Raw genomic sequence first — 19196 nt, 5'->3', positions numbered from 1 at the left:
CATTTTGGGTAGAAAATAATTAAAAAAAACGCAAAGATGTTATTTTTTTAACCACCTCTAGTTTAAGCTTTCTAGATATACTTCTTGACAGCCATATTTAATTTCCTGACAATTGCTGTGAATTTAAGTGGACTACCAGAAGCCTGTGTTCATTTTTTTAAAGCCTTATATCCTAACAATTAGCCTGTGCATGGTTCAGCTATTGACTCTATTACTAAGATTTAAAAAATAGCAACAAATTTATCAGACCTTATTTGCAAATAGACAGGACACATTTGGTGAAATCAAAAATATAGCAGCTTCTGGCCTCAATTAATTCTGTTCCTAATTAATCACAATTCTTAAAATGTAACCCCAACACTTCAGATGTGTTAATATAAAGATCATCTATCTGATCTGCATTGGGATTTTGGAGCTCTGAATGACTTATATTTTTCCTAATCAAAATTTAGAGGATCTGTTAGTGCACTAGACTGTTTATATCATGCATCACCTATAAGTTCTGCTGCATGTTCATTTACTTAGCTACTAGTAATCAAATTAAACTCATATTCTAGTTTAGCTTGTTAGGTTTCTAGAATCTTACTAATAGCATTAAGAGGTAAATGGAAAAGCTAACCAGATACCTCAACACAAATAATTTTCACTATTTTTTAAAGCAAATATATATTCTATCAGTGAGAAACTGACAAACTACATACAACTTTGACAGGGTGATACTAAGACGAAGAAGCAATTTTTCTAGAGGCTCAAACAAACAGGATGCTAGGCATAAACTATTTTTAGAAGACAAAGTTCTGATTAGTATTTCTACCATGGTCCTCCTTCCCACCCTAAATCTAAATGATGACATCAAATTAGCAGAAAAGGTACCAAATTTAGTTTATGTTCACTTCAAACCCCTCCAATCGACTGTAATTAGGATGTAAAAAATAAACATCGATGGACCCCACATTTTTTATGTTTATAACTTTGCCATGAGCTCAGAACCAATTTATTCAATACCATTTTTCATTTCTGGTTCTATGTTTATTACATAATCCAAATAAAAAAGAGGCAGAGGCTTAAAATGTGCAAACTATCCTTACAGCTCAACTAATTTCAAATTGTGTGAATAGTCAAAATATAATTGCTAATCAGACTCTAAATCTGAGGCTATCATCAGACTAGTTTTTTAGATGTTAAGACAGCAGTGAAAAAGGAGAATGGGGGATAAAGTGGTAAGGGGCATTAAAGGAATATCTTGATGGACAGAGGAACTGGACTATCGAATTTTCTTATAGAAACACTGAGTAGACTAGCTTCCAGTACCAAACCAAGCCCTGAAAACTTCTGGGTAACTTTAGGCAAGTTATTTTCCCTCTACTGGCTTCTATTTCTTAATCTGTAAAACAGGGAAATAGTTTCAGACACCTATTGCTTTCTGCATCTCTGTACTAGCTGGATTTTTAAAAATTTATTTCCTGAGCCAAAACCTCACCCACATGCCATCAGTTATTTTCCCTCCTTTTTCCTGTCTCTTTTGCCTCTGCAAGGAAATAAAATTAGCAGTCAAAGTTAAACATGCCCAGTGGGCAAGACAGGCTTTGGTTTAAGGAATGAGATGAAGTAAGTTGTGCTAAAGTGCTTATTTGGCCCCAAAAGGTTCATTGTTGGAATATTACCTCCCACAACTAGCTCTACTGGAATTTTTCTCAGGAAAATGGAGAACTGTTTTAAGATAGACATGCCCTTTAAGCTGGTCTCAAATCAAAATAAATTTAGGATATTCAAAAAACACCCTACAAGATTTTCCCTTTGGAGCCTAAATAAATCACTGACCAAATTTTCCAATTCATGCTCTGCTCCTAAATGGGACTTTCTACAAAATCATGTTTTATATTCTACTTCTGAAAAAGGAGCATAAGTAAATTTCGCTTTATGTTTTCATCTTTATCTCTTCACTTGATAGTATTTAAAAAGTATGCCATTTGAGAAAAGATCACTTTTTTAAAGTAGAAAACTGAAAAATAACCCAAATGTCCAAAAACTTTAAAAGAAGTCTGCTAAAGATTATATCCCCTGGTCAGTGATTTTGTGGATCTTTTTTAAAATTTACTTTTTAATACATGATTATATAGCTATATCCCCCAAATGTATGTGTTTCTTAATTTATAAAATCAAGATTATTTTCACACCTCAGGTATACATTTCAGAGTTCCTTTAAGTTGTGAATAGTCCTACTTCATATAAAATATTATTAAACCTATAAAAATAAACATTACATTTTTAGATATTTATATATATTTTTAGATATTTATATATATATTATATATAAAAATAAACATTACATTTTTAGATATTTATATATATATTTTAGATATATTTACATATATTTATATATATGAATTGCGTTAGTTTGTACTCTATAGTTTATACATAGGCTGTTATTTTATACTATGTGGTTTATTCTTTTCAAACAAGATTAGGAATGATCAGGAATAAGTTTGGGGATTTTATAAAACAATAATACATTGATTCTGATAACACTTTCATTGTATTTTCAATGCAAACCAATTATTTTAAGACTCATAGCAATGGCTATATTATGAAATTCCTGTGTTTCATGGCATGTTATAATAGATAAGAGTGAAGATTTTCATTCAAATAATCTGTCTCAAATAAGCTGCAATATTATTAGAATCTATGAGGTAGTTTTTGTACTATACAGATGCCCACATACTACTCTAGATATTCTGATTTAAGATATCTGAGAGTAGAACCTAGAAATCTGTGCATTTGAAAAAGCCCCCAGCTGGTGATGATATATAAGAACTAACTAAAGTTTCTAAAGTGTGTGAGTCAGCTAAAACTCTGGATTCCTGAGTTCCACATAATACCTACTAAGAAAGGAACTTAGAAATTGAATGTTAACAAACACCCAAGGTAATTCTTTTTTTCTCCTTTTTCTCTCCCTCCCTCCTTCCTTTCCTCCCTCCCTCCCTTCTTTCTTCCATTCTTCCTCTCTCCCTCCCTCAGAGGACTTAACCTGGAGTTATATCCCTAGTCTTTTTTATTTTTTATTTTGAGAAGGGACTCACTTAGTTGCTGAGGGTCCTGATAAATTGCTGAGGCTGGCCTAGAACTTGCAGTCCTCCTGCCACAGCCTCTCTTCCTCAAGTTGCTGTAATTACTACATGTGCCACCACATCCTGTCCCCTAAGGTAATTCTTAGGTACACTAAAGTTTAAGAACCACTGAATTAGTGTATAATGCCATGATATTTAAAAGAAATTTTTTTCATCTTTGATAATTTTAATTTTTTTTACTTTTTATTTTTAATAAATATCATGGTCAAAATGAACATATACATATATAATAGATCAAAATTGTTATATAAAGAAAATACTAGTTTTAGTCTAAGTATTATAATTATTAGTAAAGGTTTTAAAGCCAAACAGGAAATTGAGCTACCATTTCAAATCATTTCCAGAGACTAATACCATAGAGAAATACTCCAACTAAGAAATGCTATAAGTTTTAATAACTTTGTGTTTTGCTTTTACTTATTTTTATTATCCATTCTATCTTTAATTACAGCAGTAGTAATAGTTATAATATTTGTATATTTTATATACATTTAACTCATTTAATCTTCATAGTAATTTTGAGAAACAGAAAGGTGACATTTATTATTACCTTTCTGCAAATTAGAAAATCAAGCTTAAAAAGTTAAGAGACTTGTCCAGTCCTAAGTTTGTTAGTGTTTATAGTCATATGTGGGCTAAAACTCCCAGAGGTAAATTTCATGCAAACATACTGAAATTAAAAGTTAGCCCTGAAATTGCAAGTAGTCTATAGTTCTATACTAAAACATGTCTCATCTTGCTATTTAAATTTAGTTATTTTATGTTCAAAGGATAGAAGTGGAGCTCAATTAATCAAACACATGCAAAAAATTACAAAAATAAACAAAAATTGGAATACCCCTACATTTTAATACTATCTACCCTGTCTATATACAATTCATCTGGTACAAGAAAATCAGTTTCTAAAACATGAGATAATAAGTAGTACTCTTAAAGGCTAGCAATTCAATTTTCAACTACAATGGTACTTTAAAAAAACTGTGAAACCAAATATACAACTAGAATAATATTAAGATTAGTCCAGCCTCCACAAAAACCCTCAGTCAAAACCACCTTCAGATCAAGTAGCCCAGAGCACTCCTTTTATGCACAGAAAACAGACCTAGGAAGGCAAATTATCTTCCCAGATAAGAAAGCAAATATGTTATAAAGCTAGAATTAGAAATTTTGAGTATCTTTACTCCAAAGTTAGCTACAATACACACTGGTGTACAGATAATGCATTGTTTTCCTAATCAAATGAAGAAAAAGGTCATTTTAATGTAAAAGGAAGTAAATTTGTAAAGAAATGTTTGGAAAAGAGATGGTATTAGAAGATATTTTTCCAGAGAAAATGCTCTAAAATATTAATATATATGTGTGTGTGTACACACAAATTATACAAAGTATTTATATATAATTGCAAATTTATACAGAAATATACATGTATGTATGCACACACGCACACATGTATAGTTAAGTAATGAATTAAAATGTTTAAAAACCAGTCAGACATAATCATTCATTCAGATCTCGAACATTTGAGTGATTCGTAGCTGAATACCATAGAAAATTCTGGAGGCACAAGGATGAATAAGACACAAACACTCCCCTTGAGCTCAAGACTTAGTTGGAATATATGCTTAGAAACAACAACATTATCATGTGAGAAATGATATTACCAAGTATGCATATAAAAGTTGCCTTGAGAATCCGAAGAAAAGAAGTACCTCACTGTCTGCAATGACTGAGCTGAGGTTTTATGAGTGGTAAGAATTAGGTGAATATTTCTGGTGATCCTGCCTTCTCCATTTCCAAATCTAAACTGAATACATCTCTGTTTGTGCCTAGAATTTTTAAAGGATTTTTAATATTCACTGTTATGAAAGAAGGGATAAAGTACACACATCCTAATTTTTCCTTGAGTAATAAGAATTTCCAAACACAAAGTATTTTATAGAATTTTTTGTAGAACAACTGCAAAATCAGAGATTAAACCAATTTGTCAAATTATTGCAAATGCTCTGTTCTTTCCTTTTCACTGGCTCATGCATTAGTTACTCTCACAGTAAAAGGGACACAAGGTGGCACTGTCGTGCTGACATTCATTTCAGGGCCCTTTCTAATGGACAAAATTGATAGAGGCAAAAGGCTCTTTTGTGACAACTAAAACCAGAGTTCTAATACTGACCTTCTCCTCCCATTAATAGTGGCCTAAGGAGAAGCAAAGCATTTTGCATTTCATGAATATCACATTCCTTTACAAAAGAGAACATAGTTTCTGATGGCTTATCCAAAATGTCATGTGTGTGTTCATAAAATGTTCAAAAGCATATAGTTTCTACTTAGCCAGTAGAAACTCAGAACTGTTTACTGTGGGCAAGCTGTGGACATGGACCACCTCTCCATCTAGTGGCCAGTGGGGAAGAGTGGAACCATAGTAACCATGTTCTGCTTTACTTAGTTAAAAACAGTCTTTTATCAAATTCAGTAAGTAAGTCTGACAAACAATAATTTTTTTTTCATTCATTGGATCATTAAATAGACTCAATAATGTATTGTGACACCTACTTACACATAGAACAACCAAGTCAGAATTAAAGTGCTTGTGCTCTCTCAAACCATATGTACTCTGTTCCTCTATATACTAGCCCAAACTTCTCTCCATAATTTTGTAACTCGTAGGTAGAGAATGCAAGCAAATATAACTGCATATGTAGCTATATAAAATCACACATTGTTTAAGGTAAAATCTGCTTTACCCCTCATTTTAGAGGCAAGGAAACTGAGGAAAGAGGGATTATGATTCACCTAAAGTCACATAGTACAAGAAGCCAGATATTTAAATTTAACTACTTCAAACCCTTTGGGGCATTAATTAATGCCTCCTGATTGGTAAGACAATGCTTCTTGTACTAAACCATAGGGTTTTTATCAGCCTGGAAAATAATTAATATTGAAAACTTTTGTTCACATATTTTCATACTTAGTTGATATGACTGTAACTTTATGTACAGGCCCTAGCACATCTTTATATTCATGGGTATATTCTTTTTTTTTTTTTTCGTACCCAGGAGTGAATTCAGGGGCACTTAGCCACTGAGCCACATCCCCAGCCCTTTTATATTTTTTTATTAAGAAACAGGATCTCACTAAGTTGCTTAGGACTTGCAAAGTTGCTGAGGCTGGCTTTGAATGAACTTGCGATGCTCCTGCCTCAGCCTCCCTGGGATTACAGGTGTGAGCCACTGCACCTGACTCATGGATATATTCTGAATGTAAGAATATAAGTTTTTAATCCTAAAAATCACTTATATTCATTCAACATTTAGAAAGTAAAACATCACGGAGACAGGTAATTGGATAGAATGTGCTATACAAAATTGGTTTCAGAAGGTCATGTGAAACAGAATGTGAATCCATTCTGATGGAAAGTTTTAGAGTTTTCTGTTTTGTTTTATATAGAAATTATCTGACTTTAAAAAAAGAAACACAAACTTACTCGGTTGAACATTTCATCCATTTTAATTCAGCTGATGATGCTGCTTTGGCCAGATTTGGGGAATGCTTTGTTAAGAAGGCTTCTTATCAAAACAAATAAAATCTGCCCACCAACTATGAAAATCTGCTCACAACTCCAAATTTAAGGATTAAAGGGCAAAAGATATGATAGAAACCAGGCAGTACCTGTACCACTAATGTGAGATGTTTTGACTTTTTCTTCTATGAACTTTTGGTGGTGCAATTGGGCATCTGTCTTGAAATGGAAAGGGAATTTAGAGCTGCTTCAGTCAGATGAAAAAGTTAATGCTATATAGATAGGTCAAATGTCTTTTATTGGGGGTTGGGAAAAATCGCTTTCTTTCATTATACTTCTAAATACAAAAGCTTCAAAAGTATCCTCCTTTCCTCCCTTAGCATTATTCAACTTATCTCCAGTTTCTTGTTAATTATCTCTCTACTTCTTCCCTTTAGAAATAAAATCTCTATTCCTCTACATCACTGTTGATTTAAAGAATCAGAAAAAAGTTGAACTATTCCAGTTTGTTTTGTCCTACCTAAAGCCAAGGCAATAGGTACAAGTGATCAAGAAGACGGAGACTTTAATAAACATAGACATAACCAGAGTATATTTATTGGGCCAAGAAGAATTTTAGTGTGTCCAATAGCAAAAAAAAGAAAGTCAAAACAATCAATAGACAAAAAACAGTATAAAATTACCCTGGTGATACTATTTGCTTAGTTTCTACTTAAACAATAAAAGAAAGAAATGTTTTTTTCTTATTATTTAAACATCTTGTTAAGTATTTTTGTTCAAACTAATAGTCTAAGGAGTTTTCATACATGTACATATATCAAACAAAATTTAATTTTCCTTTAATTTTCTTCAGTTACATTTCATTTATCTGAAAAAAGCTTAAAGTGTTAAAGGAACTGCAATAACAAATCATAATTTGGTTACAACAGTAATTCATGGAACATTTTTTAAAGAAAGATAAAAATTATGAGTATTCAAGCTAATTTAGGGGGAAAATTTTAAACTTTGAGAAAATTAAATTTTAAATAACTTAAATTTTACTGTTTAAAAAAGTTTAGATTAAGAATTTCCCTAAGAATAAACAGTTATAATTATTGCCATTTCTATCCTTCTACCTTTAGAGTTTTAATTTATTGGGCATCTTTTTAATTTCCCCAAATCCCCAAACTCCATCACACAATTTTTTATTATAGAATTTGTATTTATTGAATGTAAATCCTTATATTAGTAGTTTAATATGGAAACTTTACAAATATTTTTTTTTAATATTTAAATGCTTAATGTATAAATTCATCATATCTTGAAAGCCAAAATTCCTTTCAAATATCAAGAAGGTAAACATATAATTGCCACTCTTTCCATCAGAGTTTCAAAAGTAATGCTAGATACTCAGAATTAATATTAATGTATTCCATTTCCATCTGAGAGCTAGAGGGTCAATGAGAAAGTACTTGCACCTTGTCTTAGTATTCCCACTTGGATGTCTAACTTTGTCTAAGTAGCTAACTTTGTCAAAGTTAAAGTGATTATATAAGGGTTGAATTGATTAAATGGACTATAAAACACCTGTCAAGAGTTTCAGTTGAGTATCAAGATATTCCACAAAGGCAGGCTCCATGTCCTCAAGCTGATTACTTTCAAGTGAACTGGAGAATCACCAAAAGGCTTGATCCTGGAGTAAAAGAGAGGTTAGGAAGCCAAAGTCGAGCATGATTTTTTTCCACAATTTAGTGCAGAAATAGCACATGACTTATTCATTATCACAGTTGAACAGCAAGGGTGACAGAAAAGCCCTTTTTTCTTCTAAGCCCTTGAATGCTGTTTCCATCATCTGCTATAGTGGTTACTACATACATAAGAGTGATAATACGTTGCATTATATCTTTCCACAGCCTCAGAAACTTGCCTATGCTGAAATTAGAAGAGAGTTTAAGGATATTTTTTATTGGCATCAATATTATTTCATGATTAATTGCATAATATATACATAACAAGAAAACATGAATTCAGGCATTCTCTAGAATTTCTAGGATATGGTTATTGCCTCCAGGTTTTTGGTAAAGAATGAAAAGGACCTACTAGTTATTTGACATTGACCATAGTTTCTTGGAATTCTGCAAAATACTATAAATTATTTTAAGGCATGAAAATATATGAAACAGTTTTCAGGAAAATTGTAAAGTTTCAAGTTTTCTAAAACACCTATGGGTAGATTTGACTTGAAGATTTAAAGCCAAGTATCAAGTGGTCAATGCTGACTCTGGTAGCATTGTAAATACTCCCTAGTAATTGTATAGGACAGCCAATTGTAAGGACACAATATGAAAAACTCTAAGTGTTTGGTTTCCAATTGAATAATAGCTCTCGCAAGTACACACTTGCACAACTGCTAGAGTTTTTGTCCTTGATGTAGGGTAAACCGTTCCTATATAAGGAATAACTGATGTCTATAATTTACTTGTAATAAATAGTTACATGGCTATGCAAATGAAAATATAGATTTCTTTTTCAGAGCTTTGTGACTTCTTACACTAACTCACTAGTTAAGAAAGTTAAAAGATGGTCATACTATTTTACTTCTTTTGCATAAGTTTAGAAAAACATATTTTCCACTTAAAAAACACAGTTAATTAAAATATGCTTCTACAGTGGCCTCCAAAATAAGTCACTTTCAATGCCCATTGTCAACATTTATACCTAAGAGGCCACCCTTGGGGTTGAAGAAGGCTGGAACTAACAGTATTCAAAGAATGTCAACACCAGTCCTTCCTTTGCCAGAAAAGATCATTAGTTAGCAATATGAGTCAGATGCTGCTTCTACACACCTTGCCAGACCCTGGAGCAACACATTTTCTCAGAGCCTGAATTTGCTTCCTATGTGGCAGCATGACTGGCCACTACTACTCAGTGTTGGGCAAGTCTATGAACACATCCACTGATAATTTCTATATTTATAGAAAGCCAGAACATGTGTAGATAATCACACAATTGGATATTTATGTAGTGCCAGATTTTATGAATACAAGAATTTGTTAATTAGCACAAGGACTAATCATTAAAATTCAAAAATAGATAAATAAACAGGAATGCCATTTATTTGTTAACATTTTGGGGGAAAGTATGCAGCTGCTATCCTTTTGATGAATATAGGCTTCTGCAGAAAAATAAGAAGAAAGTATCTGCAATTTTTGAGACCCTAATGAGTAAGATCCAAGAAACCACTATATAGTCTTTGCATTAAAAATAATCATAGTGATTTGCCCCTTAAGTTAAAAAAAATAAAAAGTTTAAACTGGCATGTGCTTAGCACTTGAATTATACTGTTTGGCATTCCACTGTTTTGGTCCTTTTCAAGGAGCCAAAGCTGATTTTCATCGGATAGGAGTTAAAGAGCATACACACGTCACTCAGTACCAAATTGTTTTAGCTACAGGGCATGGCAAAGCATGAAATAACTGCTTTAGAGCACTTCCTCATGTGGGTGTGTTAGATAACTGTCTGCTCCAACATTAAAATGAAACACACTGTGACCTGACCAAGGCTTCAGGAATCTAAACAGGCAGATTTCATGTGCTGATAGGGAGAGCCCACCATAACCAGCAAGGCTGGTTAATGAATTTTTCTGGCACTCTATAGCCCTCCTGTGACGCAAGCCTTTCAGCTTTCCAAATCCCTATACAGCAGAACACACTGGTTTTAAGTTTACTTATGCACATTTTACAATGTCCTGCTGTATTTGGATTGTGATAGTTCCTTCCAGAAAAGGGCAAGATTACTTTTCTTACTAAAAATATTTTAAATCTATCCAAGGCTAAGAATTATGATGCAAAAGAAAATATATACACATTCTGAAAATTAAAACAACCACAAACCAACTAAAATCTTGCTTATTATTTCTAGAAGGTAAAAATAAATTTTTATTTTCTCATGAATTATCTCCATTTTTTGTTTGCTTATGAGTAACATAAATATACTTAATGTGAAATTTTTAAAAACTCATATCAGCAAAGAATCTGTGATTCTTTATCTGTATACATATCTATGAATAAAGGCACAGAAATGTACACCAATATTTCCACACATACATGTATACAGAAAAAAAAACTTAGTCAAGAGATATGTAAAAAATTTCTTTAAAAATATGAACAGAATCTTAGATAGTTTTAACATGTGAATATAGAAAATGACAGGTGCAAGAAAACATGTACATTTTTTACCTCCTTAGTTTTGAAAGCAAATTTTTAGGTCAGAGTCTGAAATGGAAGAAATCAAATTCAAAACACCATTTACTGTGTGTCATATTAATATGCAGTTACAAAAAACTTCCCCCAAAGTTCCCCTTAAACCTTTGAGAGGGAAAAAAAGTCTCTGGCAGGACCTGATTGCGTGTACTTTGTATTTGTACTATTGTTGGTCAAATCTGGTTTTCGGAGCTTAAAAGACACTTTAGGAAAAAAAGCAAAAATCTAAATGTTTTTTAAAAAGTGGTTAAAAAAAAAAAAGACTACTAGCAGCAAAGTTCACCACCCTCCTGCAATAATGGATTTTTAATAAACATTTTACTAGATTTGAACCTTGAGAATGTGTTTGGGAATCTGTTCTAGCCTCCCAGGTGGGTTAAGAATATTGCTTATGCACTTCTTTGTGTTGTTAGAAAGGCCTAATGGAATTAAGAAGGTTGGGGGGGAGTGTGCCACTTATATTAAATAAGTAATTTATTATAAAAAAGGTGTTATTATCAAAGCTCTCTACAGATGAGCATCCATTTTCTATCCTTAGTCTTTTACATACTGAAAACATTCATTGTGTCTTAATTTTTATCAAATGAATAGCAGTTTTGCTTTCAGACAATCCAAATAAAAATTAAAGAAGTCTGTTTCAACTGGACATTACATAACTTCTCCTTTGAATTTTGAAGAACATTGTTCTGGGAAAACTGTTCAATAATATCAGCTAGTTTGAAACATAACTTTCCCCACCACAAAAAAAAAAAAAAGAAGAAAGAAAAAGAAAGCACCTCAAAACTGTATTTGAAATAACAAATACACTATTTATGGTCCCAAAATGTTAAATGAATACTTACAGTTGTTGCACAAGATGGCCTGATACACTTCATAGCTTCTACTTTGTAAAAAGATGGCCAACCCCCCTCCCCTCTTTCCCCAAGCATAAATAAACAGTAACATACTAAAAGGAAACTATCCTAGGATAAAAACTGCTTGTTAAGAAAGTTTTCATTCTTCTAACCACAGTGATAGTCCTATAAATGCAAAAGTCCATTTGTAAACTAAGAGTTAGTAAACAGAGTACCTATTTCTTTCAAAATATAACCCTGGATGAAATATTTCCATGTATGTGATGAAAAAACAATTACTTACTTCTCACCTACCCTCAGCAACTACTCCTCACTTTATGTACAACATCAAATAAACATGCTGGCAAAAAGTATTCAACCTGCTTCAAGGATTTAAACTGTAAATATGGACTTTAAACTTCAATGTAAAACAAAGAACAAGTCTCACTTTAGTAATACCCACACTGGCACTGCAGCTAAAACTCATTGGCAAATAACTAACAAAACCCAGTTAGCAATAAATAAGGACAACATGATATATAGATAGACAGATGGAATTGCATAAACAGACAAGAAAAGCAAAGAGACAAACATACGGAGGAGTCTGTTTTAAAAGAGTGAAAGATTCTGATTTGTTTGGTACTTTAGTGAGAAAATAGGTTTGCAATTATTTTTAAAGTAATAAAACTGAATCACAAGGTCACACCCTTAAATGAGTAACAAGAAAATTAGTAGAGGTTAGGCCTCCTATATATGTTCCAAATTTTAAGCTAGCATTAGCTCTGTCAAATTTAAATATGGAAATTAAAATTCAAGGAAGAAAGGATAAAAGCATTGGGAACTAGAAGATGATAGATGGAGGGGTGATTGAGGCAGCAGGATTTTTTTTTTTTTATGAAAGTTGTCTTCCCTACCTTCTTCCCCAGCGCTGAGTTTCTCTTCTCATAATCGGTGTCTCCCTGGAAGTACAGTGTGAGTGGTAATGACTGCCTGCCTCCCTAATGAGTCCATTTTCCTGCTCTTGATGTTGTGTATATACACACACTGCAACCTACCTTACAAACCACAGAGACGGGAAGAGAGAGAGAGAGAGCAAGAGAGAGGGAGGGACAGGGGGGCACAGAGAGAGAGAGAGACAGACAGCAACCAAGCGAGTGAGAGAGAGGAGAGAGAAAGAAAAACAGAAAGAAACAGAGAGAGAAAGGCACAGACAAAGCCCTCCTACCAGACAGCAGACAGCCCTCCTTCCCCTATCCAGTAAAATGCAACTCGTCTAATGCAGCAACAGGTTCAGTATTGCTAGGCTAACAGAGTGAAAAGGTATATTCTCTATATCATTACTGCTTGCAAATAAACAGTTTAAGAGCAGCTGGCTCCACCTTCTTTATTTATGCTCCATTATGAGGAATGTATTGTTTCAGTTCTGGCACACAGTATGTGTAATTATCATAAATACATTTTTCACATATTAGCAAGAAATAGTGAAATGCATAGCTTATTTTTGCAATCTTTTAAATTTATTTTTTAATGTGAGAAAAATGTCAACAAATCTGTTCTGACAAAAGCCTATTATTAATGATTTTAAAGTCAGAGCAGTCTTAAAGGAGACTCTGTGAGAAACAGACTCATACGATAGGAAAACTGATCTCAGACAAAATTGGTAACTGCAAAGAAGAAATCATTGCTCAGTAAATAAATCAAGACCATATAGAAAATTGCAGACAAAAACAGAATTAAGTTTAATTAAGTTACTAATAGGCTAGTACTCTAGAAGAAGGCAGACTGGCTTCTCATTTGAAGGATCTAGCTATACAAACATCACAATGCAGTGTACTCTGTATGAACAGGTGCGATGCAAATAAGTACATAGTACATAACAACAAAAATCCCTTAAGAAGATACCATCACAGGCAGACAAGATTTCTTAGAATATGGATCTGAAACTATCGTAGATATAACTTAATCTTTTATTATGAGGAAAAAATTAAAATAATCAGTGCTTCTAAATAAACTTTCCTTCAAAGAATAAAAATGTTTTGTCTGACATCTCTAATCAAATGTTTTTCCACATTCAAGCTCCAAAATAATGTTGTTGTTATGTTCCTCATAACAACAACATTATCACATGTTCCATGCCATTTCCTAACTCCTAGGTGCCTTTTTTCCCTTAAGTGACATATTTGCAACTTCAGAATTACAAACACCAGAAAATAGAACTAGTTTCAAGCCATTCTCCTCCTCCTTCAATTTTTCAAAACTAGACTCTGCCTGATGAGTTGCACTTCATTCTAGCACTGTATCAGTCTAGACACCCACCCTCATTAATGTTTCTATACAGTTTGCCTGTGTGGCATTCAGGTAGGATTAAGGAACATTAGAAAAGAGGTAAATTTTTCTAAAGAAAATTTTTAATAAATAAAAGATAAGAGTACGTTTGAATTATTCCAACCCTGCATTTGGGCACCAATAATCCTAAGCATATTGATTATAAAATCATCCTTTTTATATATCTTGGCATATTACTGTGCTTCAAAAATGTGTTACTTTGTATAATCAAAACTACCATATTATATTATGTAAGCTTCAATTCCTTTGCTTAAAAATTAGTTTTCCATTAAAAGGTAAATATCTTAACTACTTCAATATGTAACTCAATTAACTTTCTTTATAAATCTTTTAGAATGTCAGGTAAATCCTGGATCATGTTCAAAACACAGATTAACAGTATTTGGGCTATTTTAATGGTTGAGAACCTACAACATAAAAAATTAGAAGTTAATGTCTACCCATACAAGTTATTCTAAGAAAACTCTAGTGAGAAGCCAAGTGTCCAGGACCCCTAGTCTCATTGTAAATCCAATTCTACTTCTCTGATGCATCACTAGCATCTTAGCCTCTCAAGAGTGGCTGCTTAAAAAGGAAATAAACCCACACTAAAATTGACTACCAGACCCCTACTTTGGTGACATATCTGGAGAAAACACTTTATAAAGGACACTAGGTGTATCCAAGTTACCTGCATGCTTCTCACTTCTTATTGTTCTGGTAGCAGCTCTGTTTTTCTATATTGCCTGATTGTCTCTCTGAAGTTTTATTCAAATGTATCAAGAAAAATTCTGTTAACATAAGTACACAATCCTTATTAGTTTGTATGTTTTGACTTTTGAAAATAAGGTTCAAGGTTTTTGTTGTTGTTGTTTTCTATTGTTTTAATCCTAAGAAAACAAGAAGACAGTATTTGACTTTTGAAGGTCGGAAAATCAAAGGGAATGTAAAAGACTAAGAAGGCTTTTCACCTTTTCTAATGAAAAACTTTAGAGAGGTGAATTTAAAAGAGAAAAACAAGCATTTTGGCCTAGTGAAAAAGCACAACATCTCCAATACTTTCCCCATATCTACATACTTCCAAGTATAATAAGTATAACAATAATAAACATTGTTACTATTTTCTGAACCTTCACATATGCTCTTTCTTGCTGAGACTAGAGAGTGGGAAGACTTCAATTAACCAGAATACCAAGTGAAATGATATAGCCTTCCCTGGGTATCTGAGAGTAATTGGTTCCAGGGCCCCTACAAATGCCAAAGATGCTCAAGTCCCTAATACAAAAATCATATCATTTTCATATGATCTACACATATCTTCCTATACACTTTAAATTCTTCTTTAGATTACTTATGATACCTAACATAATATAAATGCCATGAAATAGCTGTTATACTGTACAAAATAATAAGAAAAAGTCTGCACATAGTAACAATGTGATTTTTTTCCCAACATTTTTTTATCAGCTCCTGGTTGAATCTGTAGACACAAAACCCATAATATGGAGAACTTACAGTAATCTTGATTGACTCTCATACTGTGGAATTTATAAACTTATTTATTTTTTTCCTATGTTAATATGTCATGCAGGCAATTTGGTTCTGTTAAAAGATCCTAAACGGATTTAAAAACTAGTCCACTTCTAAATGGACTTAAGACAGTGCAATCCAAACCAAAAATCCCAGAAAGCTATTTTGTAGACATTGACAAACTGATTGTAAAATTTATATTGAGAGGCAAAAGATCCCAAATAACCATATGCTATTGAAGAAGATAAACAAAGCTGGAAAAACTACAGTGATCAAGTATGACATTGGCAAACAAAGAGACAGAACCATGGAAAAAAATAGAGAGGTGAGAAATAGATCCACATAAATCTAATCAGCTGAACTTTAACAAAATAGAAAAGGCAATACAATGTAGTAAAGACAATCTTTTCCAACAAGTATTGCTGGAACAATTGGACATTCATATGTACGGAGAGCAGGAGGAGTAATCTAGAACCAGACCTTACTCCTTTCACAAAAATTAACTTAAAATGGATCACAGGCCTCAATGTAACACACAAAACTCCAAGACTCCAAAGGTATTAAATCTAGATGGCCCTGAGTTTGGCAATGACTTTTTAGATGAAATACCAAAGACATGGTCCATGAAAGAAAGAACTGGTATGTAAAACTTCATCAAATTAAAAATGTCTTCTCTGAAAGACAGTTTCAAGAGAATAAGAAAAGCTACAGACTGGAAAATATAATTGCAGAAGACATATACTAGAAAAGATTTATCCCAAATAAGCAAGGACCTCTTTAAATTCAACAATTAGAAAAAGAAAAAACCTGATTAAAAAGTGGACCAAAGAGCTTAACAGACACCTTACCAAAGAAGATATATGAATGGCAAATAGGTACATAGAAAGGTATTTCATATCATATATCATCAAAAAATGCAAATTAAAAGAATGAGATTAAAACACTGATAATACCAAATACTAGTGAATATGTGGAGTAACAGAAGCTCTCATTCATTGTTGGTGGGAATACAAAATGTTTTAACCACTTTGAAAGACAGCTGATTGTTTCTTACAAAACTAAATAGACTCTTATCATGTGATCCAGCAATCACATTCCTTGTTATTTGTGTAAAGGAGGTGAAAACTTATATCTACACAAAAACCTGAACAGAGATGTTTATAGCAGTTCTATTCATAATTCCTCAATCTTGGATATAATCAAGATGTTCCTTAGTAAATGGATAATAGATGAACTGCAGTACAGTCAGACAATGGAATATGGATTCAATACTATAAAGAAATGAGATATCAAGCTCTGAAATGACACGGAGAAAACTTAAATGCATATTACTAAATGAAAGAAGCTAATGTGAAAAGTCTAAACACCATATAATTCCAACTATCTGACTTCCCAGAAAAGGCAAAATTATGAGAGAGTAAAAAAGTCAATGGTTGCCAGAGATTAGGGTGAGAGAATGATGAACAGAAAAAAATCATACAATATTTTTAGGGCAGTGAAAATACTCTGTATGATCCAGTGGTGGCAGATACATGTGATTATAAATTTCTTCAAACCCACAGAATGGGGCTGGGATTGTAGCTCAGTGGTAGAGCACTTGCCTAGCATGGGTGAGGCACTGGGATGGATCCTCAGCACCACATAAATAAATAAAGCAAATTATTGTGTCCATCTATAATTAAAAGTAAAAAAAAAAAATTTAAACTCATAGAATGTACACCCCCAAGAGTAAATAAATCTAGATGTTAAATACGGATTTGGGGTGATAATGATGTGTCAACGTAAATTCATTCATTGTAAATCATGTAGCACTCTAGTGGGGGATATAGATAAGGTGAAGGGGAGATGGATAGGTGAGAGCAAGGAGTATGAGAAATCCTGTACCTTCCTCTCATATAAGCTGTGAATCTAAAACTCTTTGAAAATGAAGTCTATTAACAAATTTTTAAAAATCCATTTCAGTCTCTACATTGCCACTAAACTTTGTATACCCTGGCAAGTCCTGTAACCACCCTCAATCAGCTTCAGTAAATATAATAAAAAACAAAATAACTAAAAGAAAGAGGTGGGGATGGGTTTGTAGCTCAGTGGCAAAGCACTTGCCTAGCATGTGTGGGGCACTGGTTCAATACTCAGCACTACATAAAAAAATAAATTAATAAACAAAGATATTCTGAGTCCGTCTACAGCTGAAAACATTTTTTAAAAAAGAAAGGAATTTGATTGGATAACATAGAAATAATGATGATAGACAGTGCTTACGTGCTTACTATGTGCCAGGAACTATTCCTAGTACTTTTCAATTATAAACTCATTAAATCCTAATAATGACCCTATAAGAATTGTTTTTAGTTTCATTTCCAAGATGAAGAAACAAGAAAGATTAAGTGATTTGCATGAGATCACACAAATTAGCAGTAATGGAATCTGAACCCAGACTCTCTGATTTAGATCTCATGTAGTTAATACCTATACAATGATGTTTCCAAATATCTAATAATAGCTAAGGCCCCATCCAGTTATAAGAATCTGTACCTGTGAGTCAAATTCAACACATCCTAATGATTCCTCATCATACCTTGCTTAATAATACAGCACAGTCCAAATTCTTTAGCACCCAGAGATTTCAATATATTTGGTATAAAAGTACAGCAACTCTATATAAAATATATACTCTTATCAAGTATTCTTAAAAGTTGTATAATTCAAGCACCAAATATATAATACTAATGTGAATATTTTTTTAAAAAACTAAATAATACATAAAAATACAATAAACCACTTTTTATTTTTATAGCCTGAGAAAGGAATGGAAAAAAACAAGTATTTAATTATAAAAATTTTATAAGAGACACTGAAAGAATAAAACTATCATGTGATTTTATACAATAGGTTTAACTTTTTTTTTGGGGGGGGGTTTTAACTTTGGATTATTTAGAGATATATTCTGAATTATAATACTAAAAACTTGCTCTCAAAGAAAAAATTTACCCTGGTTCTGATTTTTAGCATTAACATGTATTGTATGCCCACTATGGCAACATACTCTATAATTGGGGTTCAAAGTGAAGATAAAAAGTACAATGTAATTACTCCCCTTGAAAACCTCAGACTAGTGAAGGACAGACATGTAAATAATCTAACAAGTGCAAATAATCTTGCCACAACATACTGTGACATTTGACATAATGCAGTCCCTTAAATTTTGTGTTCCCTTTTCTGCTAGCCAAAAATTAAATCCAACAAAACAAATAAAAATTCCTAAATTTTAAATGTGGTTTATGGAATAGTGTGCATATGCATTTGTGAGGGAAGAGGTAGGTACTAAGGTTAGAGGTGGAAAGAAATTCTCTAACAGTGTGGTTTATAGATGAATTGAGTATACTTTATAAATTTTCCCCAAAAGAGCACAGTAGATTTACCTAGTTGGCTATAGAAACCAGCAAAAATATTCCCCTGGAGTGGAAAATTTCATTATTTTTAGATTTACAATATACCTCGTCAGGGTGATATTGACAAGTGAATACTTCCAAAAGAATGTGAAAGATGAGACTTTTTTTTTAATTTTCAAAAGGAAGGCAAGTAAGGTAATTTCAAAAGCATCTGCTGTTATCCCAAGTTA

The 19196-nt window shown here is 32.6% G+C and overlaps 1 protein-coding gene across 25 annotated transcripts in view; it reads right to left on the bottom strand.

Moving 5' to 3' along the window:
• Positions 1-19196, bottom strand: part of Zbtb20 (zinc finger and BTB domain containing 20) — a 795965-nt gene that overhangs the window by 745754 nt on the left and 31015 nt on the right. Inside the window, exons 1-2 of one of the 25 annotated variants that reach the window (XM_058572838.1) lie at positions 12634-18307; positions 8212-8317 (exon numbers count right to left, since the gene is read on the bottom strand). The exons of 22 other annotated variants lie outside the window; for them this stretch is intronic. The gene's annotated coding sequence lies outside the window, so the exon portion shown is untranslated. Of the gene's footprint in view, positions 1-8211; positions 12593-12633; positions 18308-19196 lie in introns of those variants that run through there. 2 more of the 25 variants (XM_058572828.1, XM_058572840.1) reach the window with 2 other exon arrangements.

The sequence above is a fragment of the Marmota monax genome, unplaced genomic scaffold, assembly GCF_021218885.2.
Source record: "Marmota monax isolate L192 unplaced genomic scaffold, Marmota_monax_Labrador192_F-V1.1 WCK01_AAM20220418_F8-fsc00119, whole genome shotgun sequence".
Taxonomy (NCBI): domain Eukaryota; kingdom Metazoa; phylum Chordata; class Mammalia; order Rodentia; family Sciuridae; genus Marmota; species Marmota monax.
The sequence above is the reverse complement of the archived record's forward strand: the minus strand, read 5'-3'. Positions and strand labels throughout refer to the sequence as shown.